The 18632-nt window shown below is 43.6% G+C and overlaps 1 protein-coding gene across 3 annotated transcripts in view; it reads right to left on the minus strand.

The window, feature by feature from the left end:
- UCMA (upper zone of growth plate and cartilage matrix associated) overlaps positions 1 to 18632 on the minus strand; it is a 49116-nt gene that overhangs the window by 18517 nt on the left and 11967 nt on the right. Inside the window, exon 1 of one of the 3 annotated variants that reach the window (XM_077261039.1) lies at positions 1258 to 1494. The exons of the other annotated variants lie outside the window; for them this stretch is intronic. The gene's annotated coding sequence lies outside the window, so the exon portion shown is untranslated. Of the gene's footprint in view, positions 1 to 1257; positions 1495 to 18632 lie in introns of those variants that run through there. 3 annotated transcript variants of the gene reach the window in all.

The raw sequence follows: 18632 nt of genomic DNA on the forward strand, positions 1-18632 counted from the left end.
TCTCTTGTGCTATAAGTCTACAGTGTGAATGGGCAAACATGCCTCTCCTGGGTTACAAACCTGCACATTTAAGTAGGCTGGTAGGAATCAGAGCTGATTACAAACACCCTTGGGCTGATGGGTGGGGTGCAGAGTCAGAAAGGAGGCAGTAACAACCTCCAATGGATAACTGCATAGAACAAAAAACCTGACCAGCACCTCCATATAGTGTGAACAGGTGCCTGCTGCAAAAGGGAGGAACGCAGCAGCACTCTGTAGAGACCAATATACAGTATATGCGAACACAAAATCTATCATAATTGCTGAGCAAACGGTAATAAAAAGTAAGAAAAAAAAATTACTTACAAAAGTGATAGGACCCATCAGAGAAGTGTCACCTTGCCGCAAGTGATGGTCTACATCAATTGGCCAATTTATACGCTAAGAACCTTCACTTTTGTAAGTAATTTTTGTTGATGGATAGTTCGTGCTGACAATGATACACCCTGAGCCAGCAGGACAGTTTGAATTTCTTTAGAACTTGATTGAGCCTGCTTATCCACCATCCTGACTATTCTGCATTACAACCTTTCATCAATTTATCTCTGCCGTCCACATCCAGAGGGATCAGCTACAGTGCCATGGGTTGTAAAGTTCTTGATTATGTTGCTCACCGTGGACAAATGAACATCAAGATCTCTGGAAATGGACTTGTAACCCTGAGATTGTTGATATTTTCACCAATGTTGTTACTTAAGCCCTTAGACAGTTCTCTTCTCCTCTTTCTGTTCCCCATGCTTAGTGTAGCACACACAATGCAAAGATAAAGTCAACTTTTCCCCTTTTTATCTGGTTTCAGATGTGATTTTCATATTGCCCACACCTGTTACTTGCCACAGGTGAGTTTGAATGAGCATCACATGCTTGAAACAAAGTTGTTTACCCACACTTGACAGGTGCCAACAATTTTGTCAGAATCATTGTTAAAGTTTTATGTGAAATGATGTTCAATTTGCCCTTTTTTTCTTTTTGTTGTTCCAAAACACACAAAGAAATTAAACATGTACATAACAAAACATATGTAATTGCAATAATTTTCTGGGAGAAATGCTTCATTTTCTGGAACAATTTCAAGGGTGCCAACACTTTTGGCCATGACTTTATGGATATATTTGTATTTTTTGTCCTTTATCAAAGTATCCCAAACAGAACATTGAAAAAGTGTAATATATGATGTTGGATATTGCTTGTAAAACCAAAGCACTTTTTTGTAATTACCGTAACTGTTTTTTGTTTACAGTCTGTTACCCAGGAGAGCGACCACCAATGCTGCCTAGCTCATAAGCACTGCAATCAGGGCCGAGACAAGGGGTAAGCAGGGTAGGCACCACCCTAGGACGCGACCTCCTGCCTTAGGGTGACGCACTTTGGGGAAAAAATGACATGGTTAATGCCTGCGGCTGCCCGGCCCCTTCCTCCAACTGCAGGCATTCAGCACAGTAACGGCCAGGGCACAGGCACACAGGGGAGTAGTGTCAGTAACTGACACTGCTAACCCCTCTCTATGCTTGCGCTCCGGCCGTCACTCCATCTTCACCAGTGGCGTACCACCAATGTCAGCAGGCCACGCGGCCGCTATGGGGCCCATGAGCCGGCAGTGGGGGGAGCCTGGTACCAGCCATCCTGGAGGCTGATACTGTTGAAAGCAATGATGAAAGAGAGCATCAGCTGATGCTACCTCTCATATCCTTCTTCCTAGAAGTCTGATGTCTCAGCGCAGTGGGTGCCGTGACGTTACTATATGAACTAGGAGGAGAGGTGAGCATTGTATATTTTTTTTAAAATCAGTGACCATTGTGGGGGCCAGAATACTGTATGGAGGACTATGGGGAGTGCATTATACTATATAGATAACTACAGGGTGCATTATACTATATGGAGGACTATGGGGGGTGCATTATACTGTGTGAATGACTATGGGTAATGCGTCATGCATTATACTATATAGAGGACTATGGGGAGTGCAGTACACTATATGGAGGACTATGGAGACTGGAGTATACTATGCGGGTTTGTTCATTATAGTGTATGGAGGACTATGGGCTGCCTTATACTATATGGAGGATTATGGAGGTGCATTATACTGGGATGTGGGGATATTATGAGGGGCTGTTTGTGGTGACATTACAAGAGAGGATGACTGTGGGCATGTAAACAGGTCACGGGATGCAACATGCAGATAAAAGCAAGGAGGAAGTAATCAACTTAACTGTTTATTCTCTTTCTTTCTCTCTCTCTCTCCCCTCCCCGGAACAGGAAGTCCAAACTCTATCCCCAGGTTAAAAACAAAAAAAAATCGGATCCAGCAGAAAACGGATCCGTTGCATCACAGTTTTTCACAATTTGCAACGGATCCGTTTTTTTAACCCCTTACTGACATCGGACAGGATAGTACGTCCGATGTCAGCTCCCCTGCTTTGATGCAGGGCTCCGCGGTGAGCCCGCATCAAAGCCGGGACATGTCAGCTGTTTTGAACAGCTGACAAGTGCCCGCAATAGGCGCGGGCAGAATCGCGATCTGCCCGCACCTATTAACTAGTTACATGCCGCTGTCAAACGCAGACATTGGCATTTAACTACCGCATCCGGCCGGGCGGCCGGAAATGACGGCATCGCCGACCCCCGTCACATGATCGGAGGTCGGCGATGCTTCTGAATGGTAACCATAGAGGTCCTTGAGACCTCTATGGTTACTGATCGCCGGTAGCTGTGAGCGCCACCCTGTGGTCGGTGCTCACAGCACAACTGATTTTCTACTACATAGCAGCGAACAGCAGATCGCTGCTATGTAGCAGAGGCGATCGTGCTGTGCCTGCTTCTAGCCTCCCATGGAGGCTATTGAAGCATGGCAAAAGTAAAAAAAAAAAGTGAAAAAAATGTGAAAAAAATAAAAAAAATATAAAAGTTTAAATCACCCCCCTTTCGCCACAATCAAAATAAATCAATAAAAAAAATTTCAAATCTACACATATTTGGTATCGCCACGTTCAGAATCGCCCGATATATCAATAAAATAAAAAAAATTAACCTGATCGCTAAACGGCGTAACGAGAAAAAAAAATCGAAACGCCAGAATTAGGTTTTTTTGGTCGCTGCGACATTGCATTAAAATGCAATAACGGGCGATCAAAAGAACGTATCTGCACCGAATTAGAATCATTACAAATGCCAGCTCGGCACGCAAAAAATAAGCCCTCAACCGACTTCAGATCATGAAAAATGGAGACGCTACGAGTATCAGAAAATGGCGCAATTTTTTTTTTTTTTTTTTTTTTTTTAAGCAAAGTTTGGAATTTTTTTTCACCACTTAGGTAAAAAATAACCTAGTCATGTTAGGTGTCTATGAACTCGTAATTACCTGGACAATCATAATGGCAGGTCAGTTTTAGCATTTAGTAAACCTAGCAAAAAAGCCAAGCAAAAAACAAGTGTGGGATTGCACTTTTTTTGCAATTTCACCGCACTTGGAATTTTTTTCCCGTTTTCTAGTACATGACATGGTAAAACCAATGATGTAGTTCAAAAGTACAACTCGTCCCGCAAAAAATAAGCCCTCACATGGCCAAATTGATGGACAAATAAAAAAGTTATGGCTCTGGGAAGGAGGGGAGTGAAAAATGAACACGGAAAAACGAAAAATCCCACGGTCATGAAGGGGTTAAAAAATTAGCCGAATTATGCCTAACGGCTAAAAACTGATGTGTGAAACAGGCCTTACCATTGTTTAAGACATACTGAGAGTTGTAGGTTCATGAGACACAAATGTATATGGGCCTGACTTGATATTACAATTGATTGCTGTACTAATGGTGGTTCCAATGATATATTCATGTACTAATGGTTGTTCTGGTGACATATACATATACTGATCATGGTGCTGGTGTTGTATTTATTACTGACTGTGGTTCTCGTGATGTATCCTTGTACTGATGGAGGTTCTGGTAATGTATTCATGTACTGATGATGGTTCTGGTGCTGTATTCAAGTACTGATGGTGCTGACAGATGTAAAAACCATCATGGGTATCCCTTTATCTATAATGGGGTCTGTTTAGCTTCCATTAGGATATCTGCCAAATGCTGGACACCTTAATTGAAACCAAGCCATTATACACTGCTCAAAAAAATGAAGGTAACAATTAAACAACAGAATATAACTCCAAGTAAATCAAACTTATGTGAAATCAAACTGTCCACTTAGTAAGCAAGCAACAGGAACAGAATAGCCGGTATCAGGAGCGCAAATAGAGAACACAGACACCAGTTAGGGTAAAACCACAACGCATTTCAACGGCGTACGCCGTCTTCTTCAGGTGGATATTTATTAATGATATGCAAGGAAGCAGTATTTAACCTTACAAGGACAAATCACAGAGCAGTGGTAATTACATATGCAAATGTAACATACAAAAAATGGGCATGTATCATTTATTACAACATTTTAGCAGCAAAGCAGCAATTATAACTTACAGATAGTGGGCATGTATCATTTGCTACAAGATTTTAGCAGCAACAAATTGCCTGATAAAAAACAAAAAGAAAAAATAAGAATACAAAATAAAAATAATCACCAAAGTAATAATAATTAAAAATCGGCATAAAAAATGATCATAAAAAATAAGGAAAAAAATACAAATAGACGTCTAGTTAGTAACTTTCTCAATCATGAGGTTCAGACCCTCAGGGGCCAGTGTACCAAGCTTAAAAATCCAGAAGCTTTCTTTTTTTATTAAACTACTCAAACGGTCTGTTACATACTCAGGTATATGGTCAATAATCTTTTAACAAATGATACATGCCCATTATCTGTATGTTATAATTGCTGCTTTGCTGCTAAAATGTTGTAACAAATTATACATGCCCATTTTTTGTATGTTACATTTGCATATGTAATTACCACTGCTCTGTGATTTGTCCTTGTAAGGTTAAATACTGCTTCCTTGCATATCATTAATAAATATCCACCTGAAGAAGACGGCGTACGCCGTTGAAACGCGTTTACCCTAACTGGTGTCTGTGTTCTCTTTTTGCGCTCCTGAGACCGGCTATTCTGTTCCTGTTTCAAGTTTTTCTCCCCCGTTGTGGGGTATCCGGCTGGAGCTGCGGGGACTTGCGCACTTAATCCTCCTCATTGGGACGTCCGCTAGCGCTCCTTCTACAAACCGCCATTTGTTGTTCTACACTTAGTAAGCAACACTGTTTGACAATCAATTTCACATGCTGTTGTGCAAATAGAATAGACAACAGATGGAAATTATTGCCAATTATCAAGACACACTCAATAAAGGAGTGGTTCCGCAGGTGGGGACCACAGACCACATCTCAGTACCAATGCTTTCTGGCTGATGTTTTGGTCACTTTTGAATATTGGTTGTGCTTTCACACTCGTGGTAGCATGAGACGGACTCTAAAACCCACCCAAGTGGCTGAGGTAGTGCAGCTCATCCAGGATGGCACATCAATGCGAGCTGTGGCAAGGTTTGCTGTGTCTGTCAGCGTAGTGTCCAGAGGCTGGAGGCGCTATCGGGAGACAAGCCAGTACACCAGGAGACGTGGAGGGGGCTGTAGGAGGGCAACAAGCCAGCAGCAGGGCCGCTACCTCAGCCTTTGTGCAAGGAAGAACAGGAGGAGCACTGCCAGAGCCCTGCAAAATGACCTCCAGCAGGCCACAAATGTGCATGTGTCTGCATAAATGGTTAGAAACAGACTCCATGAGGAAGGTCTGAGTGCCCGACGTCCACAGATGGGGGTTGTGCTCACAGCCCAACACTGTGTAGGACGCTTTGCATTTGTCATAGAACACCAGGATTGTCAAATTCGCCACTGGCGCCCTGTGCTCTTCACAGATGAAAGCAGGTTCACACTGGGCACACGTGACAGATGTGACGAGTCTGGAGACGCCATGGAGAGCGATCTGCTGCCTGTAACATCCTTCAGCATGACCGGTTTGGCAGTGGGTCAGTAATGGTGTGGGGTGGCATTTCTTTGGAGGGCCGCGCAGCCCTCCATGTGCTCACCAGAGATAGCCTGACTGCCATTAGGTACCGAGATGAGATCCTCAGACCCCTTGTGAGACCATATGCTGGTGCGGTTGGCCCTGGATTCCTCCTAATACAGGACAATGCCAGACCTCATGTGGCTGGACTGTGTCAGCAGTTCCTGCAAGATGAAGGCATTGAAGCTATAGACTGGCCCGCCCTTTAACCAGACCTGAATCCGATTGAACACATTTGGGACATCATGTCTCACACCATCCACCAACGTCACATTGCATCAGAGACTATCCAGGAGTTGGCGGATGCTTTAGTCCAGGTCTGGGAGGAGATCCCTCAGGAGACCATCCGCCGTCTCATCAGGAGCATGCCCAGGCATTGTAGGGAAATCATATAGGCACGTGGAGGCCACACACACTACTGAGCATCATTTCCTTGTCTTGAGGCATTTCCACTGAAGTTGGATCAGCCTGTAACTTAATTTTTCACTTTGATTTTGAGCATCATTCCAACATCCCTAAAGTTTATAACTTTTTTTTTATTTTTGCCGGTATTTTTGGGTGAAAAAGATAACATTTCCAGTGAAGGTAGTCATCAGAGCTTGTTGCTTAAACCATCAAAAGGGAAGGAGGGGGTGTTAGGGGACCTGTTACTTTAGTCTCTGACCGATTCCTTTATTGAGGGTTCGTTAGGTTTAACATTTGACTAGAGCACCAAAATACCTTGTCCCGGCCGTAACTGCAATGAAGCTGGCTTTGATTACCAGCTAATTGTGTATTCCAGCAATCACAGACAACTTAAAAGTAGTGCTTACAAGCTTAATAAAAAAAAGCTTGTAAGTACAGTGCATTTTTGGCCACCACTGCTATGCAGCATCTGTAGTTGGTTACTTAGGCGATATGCTGTGCGCAAAAGAAAAGTGTTATTATCTCAAGGATGGCTAAAAGGTGCTTATTTTTACAAGCTGTGTCAAACAACACCCACCTATGAAGACAGGTATAACCCTTTCATATCTGGATAGGGTTTTAGACATATAAATCTTCTTAAGATATGCGGAGTGTACAGTATTTCTCAGCATGTGCAATGTCGAGGATTGTTGTGGTACAGTTACTCAATAGTTTTACTCTGTATCTATTAAATATGGACTGTAAGAAGAAAATTGCAGTTAGAAAGTTGTGCTCAGTCTCACAGGGCCAAGCAATAGAATATCAATGTGTGTTTTTATACGGGCAGACTTAATGCCTCGCTTGTGCAAGTACTTCCCCAGGCAAGCTTTCACTGCTCTGAATGTATGGTCTGTGTTCCAAATGTTGGCAAAGCTGTTAAGCAAAGAACATGAGACTGAGGAATCGGTCATCCTTCTGAAAAGGGCTATATCCACTGAAGACATATCATCCCTGTGTCAGGACCTTCCTGTCATTACTGCATAAAAACAAATCGTTCATTAGTATGTGTCAGGAGCTTCACCTCCAAAACTTTCCTGGAGGACTTTCTGAATCAGAACATGAAGATTGTGTGTGTTGTTTCATTTTTTACGTATTTATACAGAGAACTATTTATAAAACACATGCAGTGAGGTCTCCTTAAAATCAGGAGTGGAACGCAGAGGATAAGTGTGATGGAAAGGTTTGTACTTTATGGCCATGTTCACACATTCAGAATTTGATCAGTATTTGTAAGCCAAAACCAGGAGTGGAACAATCGGAGGAAAAATATAATAGAAACACGTCACCACTTCTGTATATAATCCCCACTCCTGGTTTTGGCTTATATATACTGATGTAAAATACTGACCAAATACTGAACGTGTGAACGTGGCTTTAGACAAAGTGTGGTCCTGGGCAAAGTGGGGCCCAAAATGCTAACTTATTGCACCATCAAGCACAAACATTGCAGTTGCAGTTACAGTACACGCGCTTATTTTAGGCCGTTCAATGAGCACAATCGACAATATAGAAGTCCTTTGATGCTTGTTTCCTGGCATCTTTACACCGGCTGAGGAAGAATGGTGGGCACAAATGATCACTAGCAGATCAATCTATCCCCATACAGTATCATGTTATCAGCAGCACATCTGCAGTTTCCACTGGACGATGTGTTGCTGAGAACAATGATTTTTGTTCTGCCATAAACAATCCAATCACCCAATGAATAGGTAGCATTTTGATCTTTCGTTGGGCGATTGTTGACATGTTTACACCAATGAACTCTGTATGTAATAGAATGTTGCATAGATATTGTATTTAGTCGTATTGCTGTGTGATAACCCTGTTACAGCAATATAGTGCTTACTTGTGTCTATATACAGTGGGTACGGAAAGTATTCAGACCCCTTTACATTTTTCACTCTTTATTTCATTGCAGACATTTGGTAAATTCAAAAAAGTTCATTTTTTTCTCATTAATATACACTCTGCACCCCATGGTGACCTTATGTGGCTGGAGTGTGTCAGCAGTTCCTGCAAGATGAAGGCATTGAATCTATGGACTGGCCCACCCATTACCCAGACCTGAATCCGATTGAACACATCTGGGACATCATGTCTCACACCATCCACCAACGTCACGTTGCACCACAGACTGTCCAGAATTTGGCGGATGCTTTAGTCCAGGTCTGGGAGGAGATCCCTCAGGAGACCTTCCGCCGTTTCATCAGGAGCATGCCCAGGCATTGTAGGGAGGTCATACAGGAAAGTGGAGTCCACACACACTACTGAGCATCATTTCCTTGTCTTGAGGCATTTCCACTGAAGTTGGAGCAGCCTGTAACTTCATTATCCACTTTGATTTTGAGCATCATTCCAACTCCAGACCTCCGTGGGATATTAGTTGTGATTTACGTTGATAATTTTTAGGTTTCATTGTTCTCAACACATTCCACTATGTAATGAATAAAGATTTACAACTGGAATATTTGATTCAGTGATATCTAGGACGTGGGATTTTAATGTTCCCTTTATTTTTTTGAGCAGTGTATATATACAGTGGAGAAAAAAGTATTTAGTCAACCACCAATTGTGCAAGTTATCCCACTTAAAAAGATGAGAGATGCCTGTAATTGACATCATAGGTAGACCACAACTACGAGAGTCAAAATTAGAAAACAAATCCAGAAAGTCACCTTGTCTGATTTGTCAAGATTTATTTTGCAAATTATATTGGAAAATAAGTATATGGTCACCTAAAAACATGCAAGATTTCTGGCTCTCACAGACCTGTAACTTCTTCTTTAAGAGGCTCCTCTGTCCTCCACTCATTACCTGTAGTAATGGCACCTGTTTGAACTTGTTATCAGTATAAAAGACACCTGTCCACAACCTCAACAGTCACACTCCAAACTCCACTATGGTGAAGACCAAAGAGCTGTTGAAGGACACCAGAAACAAAATTGTAGCCTTGCACCAGGCGAAGACTGAATCTGCAATAGGCAAGCAGCTTGGTGTGATGAAATCAACTGTGGGAGCAATAACAAGAAAATTGAAGACATACAAGACCACTGATAATCTCCCTCGATCTGGGGCTTCATGCAAGATCTCACCCCGTGGGGTCAAAATGATCACAAGAACGGTGCGTAAAAATCCCAGAACCACACGGGGGGACCTAGTGAATGACCTGGGACCACCGAACAAAGGCTATCATCAGTAACACACTACGCCACCAGGGAATCAGATCCTGCAGTACCAGACTTGTCCCCCTGCTTAAGCCAGTACATGTCTGGCCCGTCTGAAGTTTGTTAGAGAGCATTTGTACTGTATGTATATATATACTTTATATACTCAAGTATAAGCCGATCCAAATATAAGCCAAGGCACCTAATTTTACCACAAAAAAACTGGTAAAACTTATTGATTATAAGCCGGGTATGCATTGCCCCCTCATCCCTATTCTTGCATGCATGGCCCCTCATGCCTATCATGGTGTGCATGGCCTTCTCATCCCTATCCTGGTATACAGAATTTAATATTTGGTAAAGAAACCTTTGTTTTCAATTACAGAGGACAGACATTTCCTGTAGTTCATGACTAAGTTTGCACACTGTGCAGCAGGGATTTTGTCCCGCTCTGTTATGATCCGGTGGTAGGATCACAAAACTGACCTGACAGGTAAACCAGAATATTAGGACAAGCTCTGGGGATGTGGGAGCTATACTGACCGCAACCCTGATCCTATCCACACACACTAAAGGCAGCCGTGGAGCGTTACCTAAAAACCTAGACGCCTCTTCACAGCCTGAGAAACTAGCTACCCCTAGAGAGAAAACAAGCCTCACTTGCCTCAGAGAAATTACCGCAAAGTTTAGACAGCCCCCCACAAATAATAACGGTGAGTTAAGGGGAAAATACAAACGTAGAAATTAAACAGGTTTAGCAAATGAGGCCCGCTAACACTGGAAAGACAGAAGATAGCAAGGGATCTGTGCGGTCAGTACAAAAACTATCAAAAACTATCCACGCAGAGAATACAAGAACCCCCACACCAACTCACGATGTGAGGGGCGCAACTCTGCACCCCAGAGCTACCAGCAAGCGAAAAAATCACATAAAAGCAAGCTGGACTGAACTCATCATATACTGAGAAACATTTTCAAGGAAATAATGAGCAAAATGAACAAGCAAGACTTAGCTTCTCCAGAAGGAGACAGGTCACAAGGGAGGTCCAGGAGAGATCAGAACCAGGACTGAATACAACGACAGCAGGCAACAAGTGAAGGTCCAGGTGAGTTAAATAGGAACCAGCATAGCAGGAAATGAGACAACTGAGCCCTGCTACAGACCAGCCATATCGCTAAAGGCCACCAGAGGGAGCCCAAGAACAGAACTCACACAGTACCACTCATGACCACAGGAGGGAGCCCGAGAACGGAATTCACAACACCGCTCCTCCTTACTCCTTACTGAGAGGAGACTTAATAGCTGTCTACAAATATCTCAAGGGCTGTCATATTGTAGAAGGATCGTCTTTATTCTCATTTGCACAAGGAAAGACTAGAAGCAACGGGATGAAACTGAATGGGAGTAGACACAGATTAGATATTAGAAAAAACTTTTTGACAGTTAGAGTGATCAATGAGTGGAACAGGCTGCCACGAAAGGTGGTGAGTAGGGTTGAGCGAAACGGATCGTTCATTTTCATAAGTCGCCGACTTTTGGCAAAGTCGGCGTCTCATGAAACCGAGCCGATCCCTGTGTGGGGTCGGCCATGCGGTACGCGACTTTCACGCCAAAGTCGCGTTTCAATTACTCTAAAAGCGCCATTTCTCAGCCAATGAAGGTGGACGCAGAGTGTGGGCAGCGTGATGACATAGATCTCAGTCCCCACCATCTTAGTGAAGGGCAAGGCAGTGATTGGCTTGCTTTCTGCGGCGTCACAGGGGCTATAAAGGGGCGTTCCCGCCGACCGCCATCTTACTGCTGCTGATCTGAGCGTAGGGAGAGGTTGCTGCCGCTTCGTCAGAAGCAGGGATAGTGATAGGCAGGGTACATAAAGCCACAAACCGCTTGTGCTGTAGCGATTTCCACTGTCCAACACCACCTTTTGTTTTCAGGGACAGTGGAAGCTACATTTTTTTTCCCTCAGCGCTGTAGCTGATTGGGCTGCCCTAGAAGGCTCCCTGACCCTGATAGCTGCGTTGCTGTGTGTGTACGCCGCTGTGCAAACCAACTGCTTTTTTCAAAGCACAAATCCTGTTTTTCCTTCCTTTCTGCACAGCTATCTTGTGTGTTTGTGTGCAGCAGTCCTTTGCTGCCTGCCATACTTTTCTGAGATTACTGCAGGGAGATAAATATTGGCAAGTCTGCCTTTGTGCCATTGCTGTGTGTGGCATCTGTCTCTCATTGTGTGCCACCGAAAACCAGTGTGTAATACTGGGCCATTTTTTTTTGGGGGGGGGGTAAATTCTCCCTTTAAAAAAAAAAAAAAATAGTGGGAGATAAATATTGGCAAGTCTGCCTCTGTGCCATTGCTGTGTGTGGCATCTGTCTCTCATTGTGTGCCACCGAAGACCACTGTGTAATACTTGGCCATTTTTTTGGGGGGGGGGTAAATTCTCCCTTTTCAAAAAAAAAAAATAGTGGGAGATAAATATTGGCAAGTCTGCCCCTGTGCCATTGCTGTGTGTGGCATCTGTCTCTCATTGTGTGCCACCGAAAACCACTGTGTAATACTGGGCCTTTTTTTTTATAAATTCTCCCTTTTCAAAAAAAAAAAATTAGTGGGAGATAAATATTGGCAAGTCTGCCTCTGTGCCATTGCTGTGTGTGGCATCTGTCTCTCATTGTGTGCCACCGAAAACCACAGTGTAATACTTGGCCATTTTTTTTTTTTTGGGGGGGGGTAAATTCTCCCTTAAAAAAAAAAAAAAATTAGTGGGAGATAAATATTGGCAAGTCTGCCTCTGTGCCATTGCTGTGTGTGGCATCTGTCTCTCATTGTGTGCCACCGAAAACCACTGTGTAATACTGGGCCATTTTTATTTTTTTTTTATAAATTCTCCCTTTTCAAAAAAAAAAAAAAATAGTGGGAGATGAATATTGACAAGTCTGCCTCTGTGCCATTGCTGTGTGTGGCATCTGTCTCTCATTGTGTGCCACCGAAAACCACTGTGTAATACTGGGCCTTTTTTTTTTGTTTTTTATAAATTCCCCCTTTTCAAAAAAAAAAAAAATTAGTGGGAGATAAATATTGGCAAGTCTGCCTCTGTGCCATTGCTGTGTGTGGCATCTGTCTCTCATTGTGTGCCACCGAAAACCACTGTGTAATACTGGGCCTTTTTTTTTTTTTTATAAATTCTCCCTTTTCAAAAAAAAAAAAATTAGTGGGAGATAAATATTGGCAAGTCTGCCTCTGTGCCATTGCTGTGTGTGGCATCTGTCTCTCATTGTGTGCCACCAAAAACCACTGTGTAATACTGGGCCTTTTTTTTATTTTTATAAATTCTCCCTTTTCAAAAAAAAAAAAAATTAGTGGGAGATAAATATTGGCAAGTCTGCCTCTGTGCCATTGCTGTGTGTGGCATCTGTCTCTCATTGTGTGCCACCGAAAACCACTGTGTAATACTGGGCCTTTTTTTTTTTATAAATTCTCCCTTTTCAAAAAAAAAAAATTAGTGGGAGATAAATATTGGCAAGTCTGCCTCTGTGCCATTGCTGTGTGTGGCATCTGTCTCTCATTGTGTGCCACCGAAAACCACAGTGTAATACTTGGCCATTTTTTTTTTTTTTGGGGGGGGGGTAAATTCTCCCTTTAAAAAAAAAAAAATTAGTGGGAGATAAATATTGGCAAGTCTGCCTCTGTGCCATTGCTGTGTGTGGCATCTGTCTCTCATTGTGTGCCACCGAAAACCACTGTGTAATACTGGGCCATTTTTATTTTTTTTTTATAAATTCTCCCTTTTCAAAAAAAAAAAAAAATAGTGGGAGATGAATATTGGCAAGTCTGCCTCTGTGCCATTGCTGTGTGTGGCATCTGTCTCTCATTGTGTGCCACCGAAAACCACTGTGTAATACTGGGCCTTTTTTTTTTGTTTTTTATAAATTCCCCCTTTTAAAAAAAAAAAAAATTAGTGGGAGATAAATATTGGCAAGTCTGCCTCTGTGCCATTGCTGTGTGTGGCATCTGTCTCTCATTGTGTGCCACCGAAAACCACTGTGTAATACTGGGCCTTTTTTTTTTTTTATAAATTCTCCCTTTTCAAAAAAAAAAAAATTAGTGGGAGATAAATATTGGCAAGTCTGCCTCTGTGCCATTGCTGTGTGTGGCATCTGTCTCTCATTGTGTGCCACCAAAAACCACTGTGTAATACTGGGCCTTTTTTTTATTTTTATAAATTCTCCCTTTTCAAAAAAAAAAAAAATTAGTGGGAGATAAATATTGGCAAGTCTGCCTCTGTGCCATTGCTGTGTGTGGCATCTGTCTCTCATTGTGTGCCACCGAAAACCACTGTGTAACACTTGGCCTTTTTTTTGGGGGGGGGTAAATTCTCCCTTTAAAAAAAAAAAAAAATTAGTGGGAGATAAATATTGGCAAGTCTGCCTCTGTGCCATTGCTGTGTGTGGCATCTGTCTCTCATTGTGTGCCACCGAAAACCACTGTGTAATACTTGGCCATTTTTGTTGGGGGGGGGTAAATTCTCCCTTTTCAAAAAAAAAAAATAGTGGGAGATAAATATTGGCAAGTCTGCCTCTGTGCCATTGCTGTGTGTGGCATCTGTCTCTCATTGTGTGCCACCGAAAACCACTGTGTAATACTTGGCCATTTTTTTTTTTTGGGGGGGGGGGTAAATTATCCTTTTTAAAAAAAAAAAAAAATTAGTGGAGATAAATATTGGCAAGTCTGCCTCTGTGCCATTGCTGTGTGTGGCATCTGTCTCTCATTGTGTGCCACCGAAAACCACTGTGTAATACTGGGCCTTTTTTTTTTTTATAAATTCTCCCTTTTCAAAAAAAAAAAATTAGTGGGAGATAAATATTGGCAAGTCTGCCTCTGTGCCATTGCTGTGTGTGGCATCTGTCTCTCATTGTGTGCCACCGAAAACCACTGTGTAACACTTGGCCTTTTTTTTTTGGGAGGGGGGGTAAATTCTCCCTTTTAAAAAAAAAAAAAATTAGTGGGAGATAAATATTGGCAAGTCTGCCTCTGTGCCATTTCTGTGTGTGGCATCTGTCTCTCATTGTGTGCCACCAAAAACCACTGTGTAGTACTGGGCCTTTTTTTTATTTTTATAAATTCTCCCTTTTCAAAAAAAAAAAAAATTAGTGGGAGATATATATTGGCAAGTCTGCCTCTGTGCCATTGCTGTGTGTGGCATCTGTCTCTCATTGTGTGCCACCGAAAACCACTGTGTAACACTTGGCCTTTTTTTTGGGGGGGGGTAAATTCTCCCTTTAAAAAAAAAATAAAAATTAGTGGGAGATAAATATTGGCAAGTCTGCCTCTGTGCCATTGCTGTGTGTGGCATCTGTCTCTCATTGTGTGCCACCGAAAACCACTGTGTAATACTTGGCCATTTTTGTTGGGGGGGGGGGTAAATTCTCCCTTTTCAAAAAAAAAAAATAGTGGGAGATAAATATTGGCAAGTCTGCCTCTGTGCCATTGCTGTGTGTGGCATCTGTCTCTCATTGTGTGCCACCGAAAACCACTGTGTAATACTTGGCCATTTTTTTTTTTTTGGGGGGGGGGTAAATTATCCTTTTTCAAAAAAAAAAAAATTAGTGGGAGATAAATATTGGCAAGTCTGCCTCTGTGCCATTGCTGTGTGTGGCATCTGTCTCTCATTGTGTGCCACCGAAAACCACTGTGTAATACTGGGCCTTTTTTTTTTATAAATTCTCCCTTTTCAAAAAAAAAAAATTAGTGGGAGATAAATATTGGCAAGCCTGCCTCTGCCATTGCTGTGTGTGGCATCTGTCTCTCATTGTGTGCCACCGAAAACCACTGTGTAACACTTGGCCTTTTTTTTGGGGGGGGGGTAAATTCTCCCTTTTAAAAAAAAAAAAATTAGTGGGAGATAAATATTGGCAAGTCTGCCTCTGTGCCATTGCTGTGTGTGGCATCTGTCTCTCATTGTGTGCCACCGAAAACCACTGTGTAATACTTGGCCATTTTTGTTGGGGGGGTAAATTCTCCCTTTTCAAAAAAAAAAAAATAGTGGGAGATAAATATTGGCAAGTCTGCCTCTGTGCCATTGCTGTGTGTGGCATCTGTCTCTCATTGTGTGCCACCGAAAACCACTGTGTAATACTTGGCCATTTTTTTTTTTTGGGGGGGGGTAAATTATCCTTTTTCAAAAAAAAATAATAATTAGTGGGAGATAAATATTGGCAAGTCTGCCTCTGTGCCATTGCTGTGTGTGGCATCTGTCTCTCATTGTGTGCCACCGAAAACCACTGTGTAATACTGGGCCTTTTTTTTTTTTTTTTATAAATTCTCCCTTTTCAAAAAAAAAATAATTAGTGGGAGATAAATATTGGCAAGTCTGCTTGAGTGCTGGTCCTGTGTGTGCCATCTGTCTCAAATTATTGGGGGACAGAAAACCTAGTGTGTAACATTGGGCCTGATTTTCCTTTCAGTGTCAGGCACCTATAAAGGTATATATAAATCCTACAGAAGTTTGAGTTCACCTTATAAGTTGTTTTACAGTAACAAATACCGTTACTTTGGTTACATTTTGCAAACAATGAGGAAGTCTAGTGGAAGAGGTCGTGGCCGTGGGCGGTCATTGTCAGCTGGTAATGATGGTAGTGGTGGTGGACCATCAGGTGGTCGTGGTAAAAGCAGTACAGCACCTAAGTCTCGAGTTGTTGAGCCAGGTTCGTTGTCTGGTTACACAAGGCCTCGAACGCTCTCTTTTCTGGGAGTAGGAAAACCACTTTTGAAGCCGGAGCAGGAGGAACAAGTATTGGCTTTCATTGCTGACTCTGCCTCTAGCTCTTTCGCCTCCTCCTCGGAAAGTGCCAAATGTCAGAGCAGTGCATCGTCAGTGGATGCTCCCGGTCGGGAACAAGTCGCTTCCTTGTGTCCTTCACCCAGAACAACAGTGAAGGATGCGTCAGTCGACACAACAGGTTACTCCATGGAGCTCTTTACACATACCGTTCCTGGGTTAGACAGTGAAACAGTTAACAGGCCATGCCCATTAGAAGTTGAATCGGACATGGAGTGCACAGATGCACAGCCACAGCCAGATTACTATGCTGTTCCTCGCAGGGTACTGAGGCAGAATCAAACCCAGCGGAGACTATGGTGCCCCGTCACGAACGCTATACCACCGGCTTACACGGTGACACAGATGAAGTTGCACACGACATAGAAGAGGAGGTCATAGATGACCCAGTTGTTGACCCCGATTGGCAGCCATTGGGGGAACAGGGTGCAGGTGGCAGTAGTTCTGAAGCGGAGGAGGAGGAGCCGCAGCAGGCATCAACATCACAACAGGTTCCATCTACCGGGCCCGTATCTGGCCAAAAACGCATGGCAAAACCAAAACCTGTTGGAGGACAGCGTGGCCATCCGGTTAAAGAAGCTCAGTCTGCAATGCCTGAAAAGGTATCCGATAGTAGAAAGAGTGCAGTCTGGCATTTTTTTAAACAACATCCAAATGATCAGCGCAAAGTCATCTGTCAAAAATGTTCAACTACCTTAAGCAGAGGTCAGAATCTTAAAAGTCTAAATACAAGTTGCATGCATAGACATTTATCCACCATGCATTTGCAAGCCTGGACTAACTACCAAACGTCCTTAAAGGTTGCAGCACCCTCGGCCAATGAAGCTAGTCAGCAACACTACATCCCTTCCTTCACTGTAAACCCACCATTTCCCGCACCACCTGCAGTATGTGTGCAGCTTTCGTCGCCAGGCCAAAGCAGACAGGGAATCACCAGGTTTGCAGTAGGAAACACTGCATGTAGGGCACCGGCAAGAATACCATCTCCAACCCTCTTTCACTCACCCATGTCCACCGGCACCACCGCTAGTTCCACGATCTCCAGCTCTCCAGTCCAGCTCACCCTACATGAGACTCTTGTTAGGAAAAGGAAGTACTCATCCGCGCATCCGCGTACACAGGGTTTCAACGCCCACATTGCTAGACTAATCTCATTAGAGATGATGGCCTACCGGTTAGTTGAAAGCGAAGCTTTCAAAGCGCTGATGGACTACGCTGTACCACGCTACGAGCTACCCAGTCGGCACTTATTTTCTAGAAAAGCCATCCCAGCCCTCCAACAGCATGTTAAAGACCGCATCGTCCATGCACTCAGGCAGTCTGTGACTGCAAAGGTGCACCTGACAACAGATGCATGGACCAGTAGGCATGGCCAGGGACGTTACGTGTCCATCACGGCACACTGGGTGAATGTGGTGGATGCAGGGTCCACAGGGGACAGCAATATTGGGACAGTTCTGCCTAGCCAACGGTCAAGGAAAGAGTTGGCTGTAGGCGTTCGCCCCCCCTCCTCCTCTTCCTCCTCCTCCTGCAGAAGCGAGAGCTCATCCACAGACCGCAGTCGCACATCCACTCCATCCGCAGCTGCCACTGTTGCACACCAGGTGTGCCATTATGGGACAGCTAGTGGCAAGCGTCAGCAGGCTGTATTGGCAATGAAGTGTTTGGGCGACAACAGACACACCGCGGAAGTTCTGTCCGAGTTCTTGCAGAAAGAAACTCAGTCATGGCTGGGCACTGTACATCTTGAGGCAGGCAAGGTAGTGAGTGATAACGGAAGGAATTTCATGGCTGCCATAGCCCTTTCCCATCTGAAACACATTCCTTGCCTGGCTCACACCTTAAACCTGGTGGTGCAGTGCTTCCTGAAATGTTATCCGGGGTTACCCGACCTGCTCCTCAAAGTGCGCAGACTTTGCTCGCATATCCGCCATTCGCCCGTACACTCCAGCCGTATGCAGAACTATCAGCGGTCTTTGAACCTTCCCCAGCATCGCCTAATCATCGACGTTGCAACAAGGTGGAACTCCACACTGCACATGCTTCAGAGACTGTGCGAACAGAGGCGTGCTGTTATGTTTTTGTGGGAGGATACACATACATGGGCAGGAAGTTGGATGGCAGACATGGAGTTGTCAGGTGTGCAGTGGTCGAAGCTAC

This window comes from Ranitomeya variabilis, chromosome 5 (genome assembly GCF_051348905.1).
Source record: "Ranitomeya variabilis isolate aRanVar5 chromosome 5, aRanVar5.hap1, whole genome shotgun sequence".
Lineage (NCBI taxonomy): Eukaryota > Metazoa > Chordata > Amphibia > Anura > Dendrobatidae > Ranitomeya > Ranitomeya variabilis.